At 44.1% G+C, this 19596-nt stretch overlaps 2 long non-coding RNA genes across 3 annotated transcripts in view; both read left to right on the forward strand.

Annotated features, from left to right (window-relative positions):
• The window catches only part of LOC119962078, a 60542-nt gene extending 47977 nt beyond the window's left edge, over positions 1-12565 (forward strand). For both annotated transcript variants that reach the window (XR_005459802.1, XR_005459803.1), the window contains exon 3: positions 11487-12565. This is a non-coding gene — a long non-coding RNA (uncharacterized LOC119962078). The remainder of the gene's footprint in view (positions 1-11486) is intronic.
• A 756-nt stretch (positions 12566-13321) lies between these two features.
• LOC119962079 lies at positions 13322-18341 on the forward strand. The gene is made up of 3 exons (XR_005459804.1): positions 13322-13472; positions 13709-13829; positions 17560-18341. It is a non-coding gene; the product is annotated as an uncharacterized LOC119962079 (long non-coding RNA).
• Positions 18342-19596: the final 1255 nt, after the last annotated feature.

Genomic DNA, 19596 nt, shown 5'->3' on the forward strand with positions numbered 1-19596 from the left:
AATTCAAGGATATAACCACATTTACAATGTCTGACAGCACCATCTTTACTCTGCTCTGAGCTGTCTGTCTCCCGGAAAAAGGCACAGATTGTAGTGAACATTTCCTTCAGAAATCAGAAATGGCACGCACACTGTTCTTGGCTTACGTAAGGGAAGAAAATGAATCATTGAAGAGTCAGGGTGGATAAGACCTCTTGCTGAGCACCCCCAACCCCCCCCCTCCCTCCACCTTTCTCCCCCACCCCCTCCATTTCATTTCATCCACCTTTCTCCTCCACCTGAAAACAATTTGTCCTGCTCTGTGTTGCCTCTGTTCATTCACCCTGTCATGCTGCAGGCCAAGGGGGGGGGGGGGGGGGGGTTTGGTAACTGCAGTATCCATTGTGGTGATCTTTGTGAGGGGTTCCCAGGATGGAAGGTGTCGTCATCACAAAGACACACAAAGCTCTTTTGAAGAACTAAACACATTTTTTTAAATTTGGGGGGCGGGATTCCCTCAGCCCAGGCTGGGCCGGAGAATCGCCGGGATGGGCGCGAATCGCACGACGACACCCCGATGCCGGTCCGCCAATTCTCCGGAGAGCGGATACTCGCTGCCATTGGTGCTGGCGCGGTCCCTCTGGTGATTCTCGGCTCAGGATGGGCCGAGGGGCCGCCCAAAAACTCTGAATCCCGCTGGCGCCATCCACGTGTGGTCGTACCCGGCGGGGCCTCAGCGTGTGTGCATCCGGGGGTGGCCTGGTGGCCCGGGGGGGGGGGGGAGGGGGGTGGGGGAAGGGGGGGTCCGACCCGGGGGGGCCTTCGCTGTGGCCCGGCCAGCGATCAGGGGGTCCGAATCGCTGACCCTGATGGCACGTTGACATCGTCGGGAAATGCAAAGTCGTTTGCGACGGCGTCAACACTTTGCCTCAGGATCAGACAATCCCACCCAGAGCACCCAATTCATTTTTACCAATTAAGGGGTAATTTAGCATGGCCAATCCACCTACCCTGCACATCTTTGGGTTGTGGGGGCGAAACTCACGCAGGCACAGGGAGAATGTGCAAACTCCACGCGGAGGTGGAGGTTCAAACCTGGGCCCTCGGCAGCGTGAGGCTGCAGTGCTAACCACTCTGCCACAGAACTAAACTAATTTTATTAACACGACTAAATTTGAGTTTGACACTTATTCTGAATAGCAAACATACATGTAAGAATTAATCTACACTTATTAACACTATCTCTATCTAGTAACGATAACAATTATATCTTAACTAACTCTGCAATACACTATTGTTGTCAGCTCCAGACCAAGTCTCCTCCCCGAGCCCAAGAGCCAGTGCTGTTTATAGTACTGTCCCTTAGCTCCCTCTAGTGGCTAGGCTTAACATAACATTAACTCTTCACATGCTGTACATTTGTATAATGTCACACCCATGACTGGGAGAAACTAAGTGAGAAGCCAGAACACAGTTCTTCACCACATGCAACACCTCCTGTCGACTCGGCAGCATGTTGGCACAGTGGTTATCACTGCTGCTTCACAGCGCCAGGGTTGATTCTGGCCTTGGGTGATTGTCTGTACGGAGTTTGCACATTACCTGCATGCATTTTCTCCGGGTGCTCCAGCTTCCTCCCACAGCAAAAGGATTTGCAGGTTAGGTGGACTGGCCTTGTTAAATTCCTCCTTAGTGTCCAACTGTTAGAAAGATAGGGGTGGGGGGTGGGGGTGGTGAGGTAAGGTGCTCAAAGGGCCGAATGGCCCTTTTCTTGACAGAGGGATTTTATGATTCTGTGACTTATCAACTTTAAACAGCACCAGAAAACATACAACACTTTTACAATCTTAAACAGAACAAGGAGATATCAATCAGCAACTAAGTCATTGATGATTCCTTTAAATAGCACAGGTGATGGTGTCCTTCCTGCAGTTGAATGTGTTTCCAGTTACATATAGTGGCCAGGAATCGCCGACCCCGTGGCGGGTCGGAGAATCGGCGAGGGGGGGGGGGGGGGGGGGGGGGAGGGGCGGGGGCGCGGGAATCACGACACGCCATCCCGACTCCAGCTTGCCGATTCTCTGGTGCCGATTTTCGGGTGCTCCCGGGATCGTCACCACGCTGTTCGGGGGCCTTTGAATGCGCCCGCTGAGTTTGGCCGAGTCCCGCCTGCGTGGGTTACGTATGGTCCCACCCGGCGGGACCTCCGAGTTCTGTCGGCGGGGGCTGTCCTGGTTGGGGGGGAAGGGGCGGGGAGGCGGGGAGATCCAACCCCCTGGGGGGGGCCTCCACGGTGGCCTGGCCCGCGATCGGGGCCTACCAATCAGCGGGCGGACTATTTCCATGTTCCTCCGCGCTGGGCTCCTGTAAGGCTCTGCCATATTGCCCGGGGGCCAGTGCGGAGACGGGAACGCAGACCTGTACGCAAACTCGTGCTGGCCGTGGCACTCATGTGCAAACTCGCGCCATCCGTGGCACGCACGCGTGGACTCGTGCCTGTTTTCGGGTGCCGGAGCTGCGGAGACCACTCCGGCGCTGTACTAGCCCCCTTGGAAGGAGTGGATAGCTGCTAGGTGAGGCCAGTTGATGCCGGAGTGGCTCGCGCCACTTTTCACGCCGGCGTCAGAACTTGGCCGCAGGATTGGAGAATTCCGGCCATTGTTTATTTAAAGGCGGGTGTTGGCCGGAACAGCACGAGCATCAAATCAGACTGACATACTGACGATGCTACTATCAGCCTATTTTATGTGCTTCCACTTGTGTGCTCCTAGCTAATACTCTCACCAGAACTGTGTCCAGCGCAAACTGCAACACAAGTGTGCGTACACAAAACTGACATCATTTTGGTACCAAAACGCCACCTTTGGTGCAAAAACCAGGAGTGCAACTCAGCTGAATACTATGTCCTTAGTATACATTGTGTTTTTGTTGTGTGTTGTACCCAATTCCTTTTTGTGTAGAATGTCACATGATTATATGGTGGCATCATCAGAGGCACTTGGGAGATTCTCCTCTCTTCCGTTTTAGAATGTGAGCAAACAACACCTCTGCAATAAACTCTGGGCAACTGGTTTAGTAACCTCGGGTGTGGCAGCCTGGTTATCCTTTGTTTATATTGTGGGCAAAAGTAAAACCCCTGAAAACATAACAGTATTCAAATCAAAGCTGGTAATGAGGGTGTTTTTCCAGTGAAATAATCAGGTGGCATGGTAGCACAGTGGTTAGCACTGTTGCTTCACAGCACTAGGGACCCAGGTTCGATTCCAAGCTTGGGTCACTGTCTGTTTGGAGTCTGCATGTTCTCCCCGTGTCTGCGTGGGTTTCCTCCCACAAGTCCCAAAAGACGTGCTGTTAGGTGAATTGGACATTCTGAATTCTACCTCGGTGTACCCGGACAGATGCCGGAGTGTGGCGATGAGGGGACTTTGACAGTAACTTCATTGCAGTGTTAACGTAAGCCCACTTGTGACACTGATAAAGATTATTATTAGGAAACAAAAACAGCCAGACTGAGACCTCAAGGCAAAGATCAATTTTCGTGGGACCACTCCACCATCCATAAATGTCCGCTCAAACGGGCTATCGGAAACGCAGTTCAAGTACATGTTAAGTTTAGAAGTGACAGAGAGCACTCAGGACCATCCTTAAATTTTTTTCCAAGTGACCAACTCAAGAGCACTCGGAGAGTCGGAGACGCAAAAAGAGAAAATAGTATTCTTACATAAGCATAATCTTTGTTCAAAAAGGGACTGAAAGAGAGTCATAGCAGGAGAGCCTGCACCCGTGATGTGCTCCTCCTGTGCTATGTGGCAAAGCATGGAAGCTTCAGATGTCTTTGGGGACTAAATGTGCAGGAAGTGTGTCCAACTGCTGCCATTGGCTAACTGTATTTTGGGGCTGGAGTCACTGGGGAGCATCTGCAATGCTGAGCAAGTTGTGGATAACATGTTCAATGAGGTGGCCATGCTCCATGTGAACACTGAACAGGAAGAAAGAGCATGGATGACAGAGTAGAGGAAGGGAGGGAGTGCAAGTCCCCTGTGGTCACCCCTCTTTCTAACAGATATACTGTGGGATACTGCTGGAGAGATGACTGTGTAGGGGAAGCAAACATCATGGAACCATGGGTGAATCTTCTGCACAAGAAGGGAGGAGGAAGAATGTCAGGGCTATAGTGATACAGGATTAAATTGTAAGAGGAACAGGCAGATGTTTCTGTGCCAAAAAAGAAACTCCAAGATGGCATGTTGCCGCCCTGATGCCAGGGTCAGACTGAATGGCTGTTGGGCATACTGAAGGGGGAGGGAAAACAGACAGATATCGTGGTACGCATAGGGACCAACATTATAGGCAGAAAAAGAACAAGGTTCTGCAAGTAAAATTTGGGGAGCTAGGGAGTAGATTAAAAAACAGGACCCAAAAGGCTGTCATCACTGTATTACTTCTGGTGCCATTTGTTAGTGAGTGTAGAAATAGGAGGTTCGTCCAGATGAATGCATGGCTGGAGAAAGGGTGCAAGAGGGAGGGCTTTAGATTTCTGGGACATTTTTGGTGACACTTCGATCTGTACAATGCAGATGATCTGCACCTGAACTGAAATGGCACCAGTGTCCTTGCTGGAGGTTTGCGAATGCTTTTGGGAAGAGTTTAAATTAACTTGGCAGGGGACTGGGATCCTGAGAGAAAGTTCAGCAGGGATAGATGCACAGCCAAATTTAGAAGAGGCATCAGGTGAGTCAGGAAGGCATAGAATGTCCAGACTAATTAAGTGACAAGGGAGTTTGGCAAAATTAGATGGTGATATAGGTGAATCTGAGGAAGGAGCTGCGCTCCGAAAGCTTGTGATTCGAAACAAACCTGTTGGACTTTAACCTGGTATTTTCAGACTTCTTAATATGCTCACCCCGGTCCAATGCCGGCATCTCCACATCATTTATATTAATGCAAAGGATGTGATAAACAAAGCGAATGAATTGAGGGCAGAAATTAAAACATGGCATATGATGTAATTGCTGTCACCGAGACATGATTGTGAGAGAGCAAAGTACAGCACGGGAACAGGCTCTTCGGCCCTCTAGGCCTGAGCCTATCATGATGCCTTAGCTAAAAATAAAAACCTTCAGCCCTTATTCGCTCCGTATCCCTCTATTTCCTCCTTAATTATGTACCTATCCAGATGCCCCTTAAATGTTGCTTATGTGCCTGCTTCCACCACATCCTCTGGCAGCGTGTTCCAGGATCCCAGCACTTTCCGTGTGTAAACTTACCTCGTACATCTCCCTTAAACTTTCCCCCTCTTGCCTTGAACCTGTACCCCCTTGTAATTGACACTTCCACCCTTGGAAAAAGCCTCTGACTATCCACCCCCGTCTATGCCGTTCATAATTTTGTAGACCTCTATCAGGTCTCTCCTCAAACTCTGTCTTTCCAGTCAAAACAATCCTAGTTTATTCAATCTCTCTTCATAGCCAACACCCTTGAGACCAGGCAACATCCTGGTGAACCTTATTTGCACTTTCTCCAAAGCTCCCACAACCTTCTGATAATGTGGTGACCAGAACTGCACACAATACTCCAAACGTGGCCTAACCAAGGTTTTATACAGCTGCAACATGATTTCCCAACTCTTGTACTCAATGCCCCGGCTGATGAATGCAAGTATGCCATACTTAAGGTAGCAGAGTAGGTGGATACAATGGTTAAGAATGTATGTGGGATACTTGCCTCTATTAGCCGATGCATAAAACATTGGTTAGTTCAGAGATAATAATCTTGATTAGTGTCACAAGTAGGCTTACATTAACACTGCAATGAAGCTACTGTAAAAATCCCCGAGTTGCCACACTGCTATACTGAGGGAGAATTCAGAATGTCCAATCACCTAACAAGCCATCTTTGGGGCCTTTTGGGAGGAAACCGGAGCACCTGGATGAAACTCACGCAGACACGGGGAGCACATGCAGACTCTGCACAGACAGTGACCCAAGCCAGGAATCGAACCTGGGCCCCCGGTGCTGTGAAGCAACAGTGTTAACCACTGTGCTACCATGCCACTTGAGGGGAACTTGCAGTTTCTGGTGTTCCCATGCATCTGCTAAAGGAGGGATGTGATAGCACTTGGAAGGGTGCAGAGGAGATTTACCAGGATGTTCCCTGGGCTGGAGAGTCTTAGCTATGAAAGAGATTGGGTAGACAGTGGTTGTTTTACTATGAGCAGAGGAGACTGAGGAGGGATGTATAACATTATGAGGGGCATAGATAGAGTAGACAGAAAGACCATTTTCTCCTTGGTGGAGGAATCAATGGCCAGGGGCAGAGATTAAGGTAAGGGGCAGAAGGTTTAGAGAGGACCTGAGGAAAAACCTTTTCACCCAGAGGGTGGTGGGAGTCTGGAATCTGCTGCCTGACAGATTGGTGGATGCAAATAACATTGAAGGAATATTTAGATATGCACTGGCAAAATTCCAAAGATATACGGGTTAGGTGAATTGGCTATGCTAAATTGCCCCTTAGTGTCCATGGGCTTGGATGTTAGGTTATGGGGTTACAGGGATCGGGCAGGGTGGATGGGGTTGTAGACATGAGTAGAGTGGACCTGAAAGGGTTGGTGCTGATCCAATGTGCGAATAGTCTATTTCTCCACTGTTGACGTTCTATGATTCTACGATTCAAAGGCATACAATTTGATGGACTAGCTGCTTGAAAACGGGATTAGAATAGTTAGATGTTTGTTTTTGATTGACATAGATGCAAAGGGCCTTTTCTGTGCTGTAGACCTCTCTGACTATGACCCAAAAAGAGTGTGGCTGAACAAAATCAAATGAAATTGGCAAGCTGTGAACCAATTGGTTGATGGAAAGAATATATTACCGAAACTCTTAAAAAGGTACAAGAAGATATTTGAAAACCCTTAAGGGAAATGACCGCTTTTGAGGCATATCTCAGGATAAAACGTGATAGCACCCTTAAATGCTTAAGGGAAAGAACTCTGCCATATGCTATCAAACCAAAAGTCGAAGTGGGACTTCGCAAATAGATCAAAGGTGGAGTGATTGAGAGTGTGCCGGAGAGCGATTGGGCAACCCCTGTTGTCCCAGTTATCAAGCCAGATGGCTCAGTAAGAATCTGTGGTGACTTTAAACCAGAGTTGTGTGCCATCCAGTGTCCCTTACCATTAATAGAGGATCTATTTTCTGGATTGGCAGGTGGACAAAAGTTCAGTAAGATAGATTTGTCCCAAGCATACCTCCAGATGAAGATGGCAGCTGAGACACAACCTCTTCCAGCCATTGTAACACACAAAGGACTGTTTACGTAGAGGTACCTACCATTCAGAATAACATCAGCACTGGCCCTATTCCAAAAGTGCATCTAACTATTCTAATCCCATTTTCCAGCAGCTAAGGATCAAATCCTTAGTGGCCTCAACAGTATTTACTGTTAGTTGGGCGACATTTTAATTACAAGCAGGACTGAGCAGAGCACCTAAAGAATTTAGAAGACTCACTGGAGCATCTTGAAAAACATATCTTAAAGTCAAGAGAAAGAAATGTGCATCATCAATAAGCTATCTTGGTAATGAATTGATAACAACAGACTGCACAAGGAACCTAAGAATATAACTGGAAATTTAGGTACACCAAGGCTCCAGAATGTATTGCAACCAAGATCTTTTTTAGGGCTCATCAATTACTCTGGAAAATTCATTCCAAATCTCACTACCATATTAAAACCACTTCATGCATTATTATACACAAGCCAAAAATGGACTTGGACAAAAGACTGCAAAGAGGCACATACTGAAGTCAAAAATGCTGAAGAAATCGGAAGTCTTACTTCATTTTGACCCGAAGTTAAAATTACAACTTGCATGTGACACATCTCTCGATGCGGTGGATGAAGTTGTCTCTTCTTATGTAATGCCAAATGGAGATGGAAGACCAATAGTTTTCGCTTCGAGAACATTGAGAAGCACTGAACAGAAATATGCTCAATTGAAAAAGAAACCTTGAGTATAATATTCGGAGTCAAACAATTTCATCATTTCTTGTATGGAAGACATTTTACCTTTTTAATGGACCTCCACAGGCCTATAACAATGATTTTTGGTCCAGACAAAGGAATGCTGTCTCTAGCCATGAGTTATTTGCAGAGATGGTCCTTCATCTTATCAGTGCATAATTCCAAGATTAAATACAGAAGATTTGAGCAACATGCAAACGCTGATGCTCTATCACATTTACCAATGCCTGAAAAAGCTGAATCACAGGGGAACTCTGAACTACGTGTACTGTTCCCAGGTGGATAGTGTACCTGTTACTGCATCTCCAAGTGCAAAGACACATGAGGTCAGGTCCAGTGATGGGGAAGGTCCTGGACATGATTTTGGAAGGTATACCATTAGATAAACAGAGGAAGAATCCAGAATTCAAGCTGGACCGAACAAAGGAACTTGAATTAACAGTACAAAATGGAAGCCTTCTGTGGGAGATCAGAGTCATCGGTCCTCCATGCTTGCAGAGTCGGGTACTGGATCGATTCCACGAAGGACATTGAGGAGTTGTACGTGTTAAAGAACTAGCAAGGAATTATTTATGGTGGCCAGGACTGTATTCACAGATTGAAGAAAGAGGAGGTCAATGCCAGTCTTGTGCTCGAATACAAAATACTCCACTTCTTCAACCACTTCACCCTTGGGATTGGCCAAAGCAACCATGGCAAAGAGTACATATCAATTTCGCCTGACCAATTGAAGGATATGTTTCTTATCCTAGCGGATGCACATTCCAAATGGCATGAAAAAATGATAATGAAGTCAACGATTACTGAAAAGACAACCGAACATCTGGATGAAGTATTTGCATGGTTTGGCAAACTGCAACAATTAATTGGTGATAATAGGACTCAGTTCATGTCAAAGTAATTTGTAAACTACCTTTGAAACAATGGTATACAACAAATAAAAACTGCTCCTTATCACCGTTGCACAACTGGATTGGCAGAGAGGTTGGTACAGTCATTGAAGAATGCCATCAAAGCATCAAAGGGCGAAGGACGGTTAGCTAAGAGTACACAAGTTTCTGATTTCCTGTAGAAACACTGCCCATGTGACAACAAAACTCACCGGCAATATTGTCTTTAAAATGGAAATTGAGAACCAAGTTTGAGTTGCTCTTACTGCTTGACACTGCTACCTTTTATAGAGCGGCAACGACGAAACCAAGTTACTCCCTGTGAACAGGCATCATAACCAAGAAGCTTTGATCAAGGAGAAAGTGTTTTATCAAGAAACTACTCTTCAAGTGAAAAGTGGGTATCTGCCAAATCACTTGCAAAGGCAGTGGCCTATTTCTTATACAGTGCAAACCGACAATGATATATTTTGGAGGGGACACACTGATCAAATCTTCGTTTTGAAAAGACAATTTGCAGAGTCGGTCAGTGAAAGGCCAACATCGGCCGAGGTTTGGAAATCCCTGATCCTATGATCTGAGTTGAATTCAGATTCTAAATAGTTGAACCAACAGCATCTTTAGAAGCTGAAGAAGAACCAACTTTATTAGATGATGTGCCTGAGCCAAGTGTGGAGCAGACAACCGAGAGTGTGAAAACAATAGACTCCTGAACAATGGATTCTGCCGAAGCAGAACGATCCTCCACTTAAAATACTATATACATACATAAAAAATAGTACAATAACACTTTGTTAAATCTTCACTGTTCACCATGAGTAAAAGCTTAAGTTAATATTTGTTGTCGCACTACAGCAGCAAAGGGGGCGGGATGTTCTGTATTTTAAGTAAAGTAATGATTAAATGGTGACATCATCAGACCCACTTGGGAGCTTCTCCGCTCTTCCATTTTAGACTGTGAGCAGAACATCTCTGTAACATGCTCTGACAACTGGTGAAGTACCCTGCGGTGTGGCAACCTGGTTAGCATTTGTTTCTACTGAGTGAAAGGAAGACCCCTGAAAACACAATTTTTGAAACTGAAATTTATTTATTTCCACTTGGTGGCGCTCTTACTCTGTCAGGCTGTGCACCTAAATGTGTTGTGATGTCAAGAATGCTCAACATACACGATATTGTGGAATTATAATTTACCTCATTGAATGTTTTTAAGGCAAATATAGATAGATTTTCTGAACAGTAAAGGAATTTAGGGTTATGGTGAGCGGGCGGTATGTGGAGCTGAGTCCACAGAAAGATCAACCATGATGTTATTGAATGGCAGAGCAGGCTTAAGCGGCCAGATGGCCTACTCCTGCTCCTAGTTCTTATGTTCTTATAATGAAATACATATTAGTTATCCTGGCAGAAACAAACTAAGCATCCCATATAAGTGTTTTTTTAACTAAAGGAACCATGGCCATATTAAAGAGCCTCTGCTGATAATAAATGCTTAACTGCCACACAGAAAGTGCGCAATACATGCTCTTTCAATAAACACGGAATAGAAATTGACCAGATCATACAAAGTGTGACTTCTGGGATAAATTCGATACCTCTGTTTCAGGACAATGACCTTTCATCAGAATTTATTAAAAACAACCAATAATTTGACACGGTCAGCAGTTTGCAGATTTGTTTCTGGGGTTAATATACAGTTTTAAGCTGATGCATTAAAGTTCACCAATGCAATATAAAGTAGTGTGCAAAAACTATATAATAACAGCAATAGTGTTTTTAATCCTTTGATCCTGTTCATATTTGTATGAACTTTGCTACCTGTCGATCACCATTAAGTTCTATTGGTGACTGGCAATCAGTGTAAAGTAGCTTTGGAAATGTGAGTAAAGTTTCCCTTCCATTATCAATGGTGTACAAAATTCAATTTGTGACTCTTTTTCCTTCAATTCAAGATTAGATCTGCTGTATGTCAGCTGAAAAAGTAAGATTCATATTTTTCATGGTGAGCTGTTAATGTGCTGTGCAGTTATGCATAATTGCTGCAATGTTAAAGTATCTCCAGTGGCATGGTCATTGATTTCTTGAAGCTATTCAGAAAATATTGCTGAGGTTACCATTTGTTTTGTGTTGCATTTGGGGCAAGTCAATGGAAGGATCGTGTGTGATGTTCTCTGCTTTCTTGATAAGGATGGCTTTGATGTGCCGTGTTCAACAAAGAACATCAAGCTATGTTGATTAACAAAGCTAATTTATTAACACTACTTATAACTAGATTCAAACATCTTACTAAGATACAAAAGTTGCTGAATAAACTATGCTGTAATTCTATCTACAGATCAACTGAACACATGATTACTTTCTATCCCGTCTGATCATCACCTTCTCCCAGAATCAAGGGTGTCACGTGATCTACGTGACTGCTCTTGATCACCACCTGGTGGTCAGATGCATTTACTTAAAATTAGTAATCCTTCATTTGCCATACAATATTCATATTGTTCTTTTCAAAAATCAATAATTTAATTTAATTTGTCCTTGTGATCATTGCACGTAACAGGATGTGATTTGCCTCTTCAATTTCTTTCTACTTTACAGTCTTGTCCATAAGTTTTGCAAGTTCCTGTTGATACCTCCCTCCAAAAAATGCCGGTTTCCAGAGGGATTCCTTTCAGATACGTTAGAAATCCAATAGCTAGAATTCGAAGAGGAAGAAGAGGCAGCAACAAAGAATTATTCCTCGCAAGTTCCTGAGCCAATCCAGGGATGTGTTATTGGACTAAATATCTTTTATGTTCTTACAAATGTTGAACCTTTCTTTCATTCCTTTCTCACTACTCCTCTTTTATCCACTCTCTTCTGCTCCCCTTTCCTCTGTCTGCCTTTTGCTCTCCTTTTCCATTATTTTTCCTTGCTCTTCTTCCATGACAGATCAGATGAATTGACCAGCAGAAGAAAGTAAACGGGTTAATCCAAATGTAGTCGGAAAATGTGAAACCTTGTAACTTGGTTACAATTCAACTGTACTCTTGGTTGTTTCAGACAAAGGGTACCTTCTTAAATATTTTCTTTAAACCCATCATAATAAACTGGTAAAATCCCAGATTAGGGACAGGGTAACAAAAGCAAAAAGTGTTGGAAAAACTCAGCAGGTCTGGCAGCATCCGTGGGCATTCAAAACTTAATCAATTTGACTCAGTCAATTAAAGAATTAAAACATTAACTCAGCAAAAAGCACAGCTAAAAACCCTTTGCAAAACGCAGAGAAAAACAACCTTAGTTGCACACGCACACACATGCAGCCACAAGGGCCTTGAACACAATTTTGCCAGAGAGGCAAACAAGCAATAGCTGTGTTTCAGAAAAACCTCTATTTTTTTTGCTCCTCAAGAAATCCTCAAACAAAAGGGTCTAACGATGAGTTGGGCAATGGTTAGGTTATTCTAAAGGCAACAGATTTCCTTTAAATTAAAAACTTAGATCAACAAGTCAGTCAGCTTTCTATAGCCATCTGACAATCTAGACCTAATATAGTTGTCCCTCAAGCTGAGACAAAGAGAACAAAAAGATATACTTTTGATTGTGAGTATAAAAACGTTGTTATTTGTTTGAATATCCAACTTTTATTTTCTAAGTGCAGCTGAATGTTTAGTTTACATTTAAGCAAATATCTACTTTGTATTTTATACTCTGGAATATTAGCAAACATTTTTAGAATGCAATCTAAGATTTAAGCTTGTAATAAAGTATTAAGTAACCATTTAAAAAGTTGTTGACTCACTCTGTAAACCTCAAGACTCCTAACCCTTCTCGGATTCTCTAATCGTAAATTCTATATTCTTGGAAAGGTAAATTCTTCAAGAGAAAGATTTTTGCTATAATGTAATGTATCTGTAAAATGTAATGTATGTTTTATTCGGAGATATATTTGTTTACTCGAAATGCTCCTGGGAGAGAGACATTTTACCTGAAAACCAAGTCGGTAGTTAGCACAACTGACTAAAGCTCTTATGGTGATTTAAAACCTATTTTAGTTGAGAAATAAGTGGCAAGAAGTTAAACTGAATACATTATCTTGCTGAGTGGTAAATATAGCAGAACCCGAACATGGAGAACAGAACCCTAACATGGAGAGAGAAACAGAGTTGGTCTCCAGGTGTAGTGTGTGGTGACAGTATGACTGAGTTCATGATGATTTTCTCTGATTAATATCTTTTGCAAAGAATTATTTTGGAACTTTCTTTTTGATTTTGATAGAGATATCACTTTGAGGAAATCTTCATGAAAACAAATTACAACATTGTTGTACACAGAGTAAATTCTCCCCAACATGTACTCTTTTAGGTAGTAGTTGGATTAAGAATACCATGTTAAACATACACGCTGACCTGGATTGTCATCTGGAGTTAATTTGGACCTTCTGCGATAGATCCTTAGGGCCAATTTTACCAGATCCGATTGAACCGAAACAGAGGTGGGATTGAGTAGAAAATGTGCACAGAACCACGCAGTCAGAAGTCTCATCCCCATTTTGGCCTGTTCGCCTCTACCTGAGCACAGAGGAGGGAGCCAAGTTCAGAGCAGGTCTGTTCCTATTCAGCGACTAATTTGTATCTTTGTGAGTTCGGTTTAGGGGCTGGTTTAGCACACCGGGCTAAATCGCTGGCTTTTAAAGCAGACCAAGGCAGGCCAGCAGCACGGTTCAATTCCCGTACCAGCCTCCCTGAACAGGCGCCGGAATGTGATGACTAGGGGCTTTTCACAGTAACTTCATTGAAGCCTACTCATGACAATAAGCGATTTTCATTTCATTTTGTTAGGAGCTTGCCTCTGGAAAGGATTATTTACATTTCCAGTGAGGCAGCCCCACAATTCAGTAGCTGTCTGTTGTCAGAGGAGCTGCATGAAGGCAAGAACATGTCATGGAGGTGGGAATGAAGTGTAAGTAAAAATTATATTTAAAATCTAATCTGTGGAGTTAGAGTTCCATTACAGGTCAGGGGCGGAGGGAGAATTAAAAACGGTGTCATTGGCACCCTCTTGGAACCAACAGGCAACCTGTAGGCAGCATGGAAGCAACGGGCAAATCGGTGTGGATTCCACCTGACTACCAGTAAGGGTGCAGCTGGAAATTGGTGCTGCATCCTCAGAAATCGAGGCCGTTGGAAAGGAGGAGTACCTGCGTACACAGGAAGAGCAGAACACAGACCTCAGGAGGCTGACAAGAGGGTCACAACTCTGAGGATCGGATCGACAGGCAGAGGTGTATAACTGTGGACAGTGGAAATTAAACTGAGGTTCTCCAGGCTTGGTGATCTCAGACAACTTTGCCTTCATCAACTGCAGTTCTTCGTGACATCTCATGGGTGGCTGCACACTGGTGCATCACCCAGGTGACAGATGTCCTCTTTACTGATGCACTGTATCTGAATCATAATTGATAAAGTGACACTGGCTCAGGGAGCATGGGGTGGGATGCCTGGAGTGGTCAGGTGGTGCTTTGCCATGCAGGCAGAGGGAGGTGTTGCTGAAGAGAGAGATGTACCTGATGCATGGTGAGGTGGAATTCTCCAGAAAATCTCTAGGGAGGGACCTCCCTCCTTTCCCTCATGTGCGCAAGGCCTTCAGCGTCCCTGTGCCATCTCTGGTGCCGGTAGTGTAATGGCTGGCTATGGCACAAACTATCTCCTTGGGACAATCTGCAGCCACAGTGATACCTGCCGTGGATGTGTGAAACTTCGTCTCTATTCCTGTCCCACCAACAGGAAACCCGTTTCTGTCCCAAATGAAGGCTCACCACGAGGAAAATCTGCAACTCATACAATTCCCGCCAGAATTGGGATTCTGACACAAAAACATGCTACTCCTGTTTTCTGTCTCCAGGTCAAAAATCCAGCTCTTATAGCCTATTCTTTAGACCCACTACAAAAACAATGTACCTAAGTATCCTCTCAGAAAAGCACCAATTATTTTTAAGAGTTGCTGACAGAACAATTTTCTTCATATAAATGTGTTCTATATGGTGTGGTTAATCCCACCAACCCACCCAATCCAAATAATTACCACCATGATAGGTGATGGAGGGAGCTACAGAAAGGCATTCCCAATGTGAAGACTAAATTGAGAAAGACATTTTACTGAAGGCAGCTATTAGTTTGCCTGCATATCGACTTCTTCAATATTTCGCAAGTTCAGTCTGGACTCCAATATTTATTGTTTCAGCTGTGTAATCCCGAGTCATGGATCACAGAATCTCAGAAGTGTTATGGCGCAGAAGGAGGCCATTCAGCCCATCATGTCTGCACCAACTGTCCATATGAGTATGCTGACTTTGTGCCTTTCTCCTACCCTTTGCCTGATCCCTTACTCATTGGCCAGAATTTTATGGCCCCCTGGCAACGAGATTTTGAGTGGCGGAGGCGGCTCAAGGTTGGCTGCCAGCAGGATCTACTGGTCCCACCAAGGTTGATGTCATTCTGTATGGCCCGCCTGCCCCACTGCCTGGCAGCCCGCCACTGGGCTATTGCCTTCCGCGGGACAGGAAGATCCCACCAGTGGGAAAGGATGGAAAACCCACCATATCTTCCTGTTCAAATCATCATCTAATGTCCAATTGAATGCCTCGATTGAATCTGCCTCCAACACACTACCAGGCAATGAATTCCAAGCCTGAAACACTCCATGTATGAAATTGCTTTGTCTCACATCACATTTGCTTCTTTTGCAAATCCGTTTGAATCTGTGCCCTCTCATCTCAATCCTTTCATCAGCGGGAATAGTTTTCCCCCAGTAACTCTGTCCAGGCCCCTGATGATTTTGACCACCTATATTAAATCTCCTTTGCACCTTCTTCACTCCAAGGAGAACAGTCCCAACCTACCCAATCTTTCCTCATTACTGAAATTTCATATCTCTCCAACCATTTTGCCAAATCTTCTGCACTCTATTCAATACGTTCACTTCTTTCCTTTAGTATGGAGCTCAGAAGTGCATGCAATATTCCAGCTGAGGTCTAGCTGGTGTCTTGTACGAGTTCACCAGAACCTCCTTGCTCTTGTACTCTATGTCTCTATTGCTGAAGCCCAAGATATGATATGCTTTATAAGCTGATCTCCACCGGTCCTGACTCCTTCAATGATCCACAAACATGTGCAACCAGGTCCTTCTGCTCCTGAACCCCCTTAAGAATTGCACAACTTATTTTATATTGTCTGTCCATGTTATTTCTTGTCACCTCATACTTCTCTACATTGAACTTCATCTGCCACCTATCTGCCCACTCCACTAACTTCGCTCTGTCTTTTTGAAGTCTACAATGCATCCAGGTTTTGAATCATCACAAACTTTGAAATTATCCCCTGCACACCACGATCTAGACTAAATATATATATATTAGGAAAAGCAATGGTCCCAATACTGACCCCTGAGGAAATCCACTGAAAATCTTCCTCCAACTTGAAAAATATCTATTGACCATTACTATCTACTTCCTATTATTGAGACAATTTTGTACCCTTTTTGCTACTATCTCTTTTAGTCCATGAGCGATAACTTTTCTCAAGTCTGGTGTGTGGTACTTTTGAAAGTCAATGTACACTACATCAGCAGCATTACATTTCATCAACGCCTTTTGTTCCCTCCTCTGGAAACTCCAGCAAGTTAGTTAAATATGACTTCCCCCTTGAGAGACCAATGCTGGCTCTTCCTAATCAATCTACATTTTTCCATGTGACGATCAATTCTATCCTCAATAATTGTTTATAGGCCAGAGCATGTAGCTGTACCTGGTGCCGGTGTACAAAAGAAACCGGGTTCTGTTTCAATACATACCAAAGTCTCAGTAATCATTCCAAAGCTCGAGGAACCAACATTTAACATTCTTCCCTCCCACCAGTGTTAAACCCACCCTGCAGAGAAATGTTAGCAGTGGATTACATTGATGGTGGTATTCCTGCTCCACCATTAATTTGCCAACAGAAGGAAATTGAGGCCACAAGCTTCAGCAGTGATAATTGATAAATGTTGCATGTGTAGATTTTAACATTTAGTTTTGAGTACAGAGAATGATTTCGCACCAAGACTAATGAAGACAACAGTTTCCAATCTTCTTTAATTTTGTGCATCATTTTATTGCTATTTGTAATCTTTTATATATCTGCAGTACTGCAATGGAAATGTTAATGATTGACATTTATCAAGTATTATTAATCCATCATAAATATTCAATGCTTTGCATAAAATAAGGCAGGGATTAAGTGATTCAGTTTTCGAGTCACGAGTGAATCTTTTTTTGTTTATTTAAATTTTTCCAATAAGGGGCAATTTAGTGTGGCCAATCCACCTACCCTGCACATCTTTGGGCTATGGGTTGAGACCCACAGCGAGAATGTGTAAACTCCACATGGACAGTGACCCGGCGTCGGGATCGAACCCGGGTCCTTGGTGCCGTGAGGCAGCAGTGCGAACCAAGTGAAATTGAGGTTTGAATACTGCGCATTGCTCCATTGAATGGTCGTGTTGCATTGGTACCTGGACATGGTTTCCAAAACCTTAGCTATCGCGATCAAGGAAAGCAATTTTCCAAAAAATATTGCGTAAAATCCTCAAGTGGAAATGTGTGATGTGCAGAATTAACTTTCACATCCGCCTTTGTCATTGTCGCTTTCAATAGGCATCCACCTCTGCATCCAGCTGCCAGGATTGATAACCAGCCTGTGAGCTCTGCTGTGGTCTTCAGTCATCATGCTATTCTATGAATCAGCCATGAGATGCAGCCATGTACTATGCCGTGTGCCATCTGGCATTCCTCAGCCAATGAAGCAGATGTGCTGCAGACAGAGTGCTCACCCTACACTAGGGCTGAAATCTGCAAATACATCTTCAGCACTTATCCCACTCAGCCTTCCTTCATGTAATTATTTCCAAAAGCGGTTTGAGCAAATTCGGTTTATGCAAATGTTGTTTGCAACCCGTTCATCTTATCATGAGTTTGGGTTCTAATCATGTTCATTCAAGGTTTTAAAATGCAGCAGGAAAAATAAACATGTAATGTTCAATCAACACTACAGGAGTTTACTTTCCACCCTCACTGCATCATATACTGTACTGATATGGTTATTTGGCTGCTTTACACGGAATAAGATTATTGCCCATGTACTGCTTCAAATGATCTTCATCAACATATTAGCTTTGATTTTGTATTTTTATGTCAAAAATCTAATTTTAAAATGTTTACAGTGACAACTAGTTATACTCGTGGATGGATAGTATTAGGAAAGTAATTGCTTTCAATTAACTTCAAGAAATGTTCTCCTTTAACATCTGAGAAGCTGACTCGATTGTTACTGGAAGGAAATTCACGTTTTTTGGCCATTGTGTTTACCAGTAAGAATGATTATAGGGTTAGTTCCCTTCAATTATTTTGTGTTTTAAGATTGCATAATTTAAAATCAGTATGTAAACTGCAGCCTGTTTCTTTTGGAGTAAAACCATGAATTTAAATGCAGCACTTGTAATGCGTTCGCCTGATAATTTATCGAGACATGGCAGATCAGTTTTCAAAATGAAACAGGCACAAGTGGAAACTGTCAGTGCCACCACCACATTCATCTGTGAAACTGCCAAGCTCTGTCAACTTTAATCTCATCTACATACATTTAATGAAGATGTTACACATTGGGCGTGATTCTTCGAGCCCCGCACTGGGCCAGAGAATCGGCACAACCGCGCCACGATGCCGGCGCGCGATTCTCCGAGGTGCGGAGAATCGGCGCCATTTGTGCCGGCGCGTTTGACGTGGTGCCGGCTGCTGGAATCGGGCCGCACGGATACGACAGAGTCCCGCCAGCGCCATTCACCACTGGTCGCTGCCAGAAGGAACTCTGCGCGAAGGGTTGGGGGGTGGCCTGTGGGGTGGGAAAAAGCACTCCTTCACCGGGGGGGTGTCTCCAATGGGGTCTGGCCCGCAATTGGGGCCCACTGATTGGCGGGCCAGCCTCTTCCCCTCCCGGGCCTACTTTGTTGCGCGGCCGGCCCCTGAACCCCGATGCCATGTTGAGTCGGGGCTGGCGCGCTGAAGAAGTCCCCCGCGCATGCGCAGGTTGACACAGCCCAACTTTGGGGGCCATAATCAGTTGTCCCCATGCCCTTTGCGCTCCGTCGTGAAACGTGACGGCGTTCACGATAGGTGCGAATACTTGGTCTCCAGTTTGGAGAAACGCCCCCATTGTTTTTGAAACTTCCTTGATGTTGAAAATATAAAAATGCTTGCTTCAATTGGATGCCTAATACACTTGTTTTTAATAACTTGGGTCATTTAATTTATTGGAACATGGTGGTTGTACAGAGGGCGAAAAAGGAAGCAGCCATTGAGTTGGGGAATATTAAGCAGTTGCTTAAATAAAGAGAACATGAAGGCAAGAGGAGTGATGGTGTGTGATTAAGTAGATTTTGGAAGAGTCCTTGTTGAATTGTGGAAAATATGCTCCTGCTGTTAAATCACAGCAAGAGGGTCATTGTGCAATCAAGTAACAAGACATAATACCTCAGTATCACTAACAAAATATGTACATTAAAACTGGTATATGGAGCTAATCAAAACCAGTACTTGACTCATGAAGGCCCCACCTTGTCAACCTTGCCCCTAGCCTGAGATGTTGTGACCCTGAGGTTAAATCATCACCAGTCAGCTCTCCCCCTCAAAACGGGA

The sequence above is a fragment of the Scyliorhinus canicula genome, chromosome 2, assembly GCF_902713615.1.
Source record: "Scyliorhinus canicula chromosome 2, sScyCan1.1, whole genome shotgun sequence".
In the NCBI taxonomy this organism is placed as follows: Eukaryota; Metazoa; Chordata; class Chondrichthyes; order Carcharhiniformes; family Scyliorhinidae; genus Scyliorhinus; species Scyliorhinus canicula.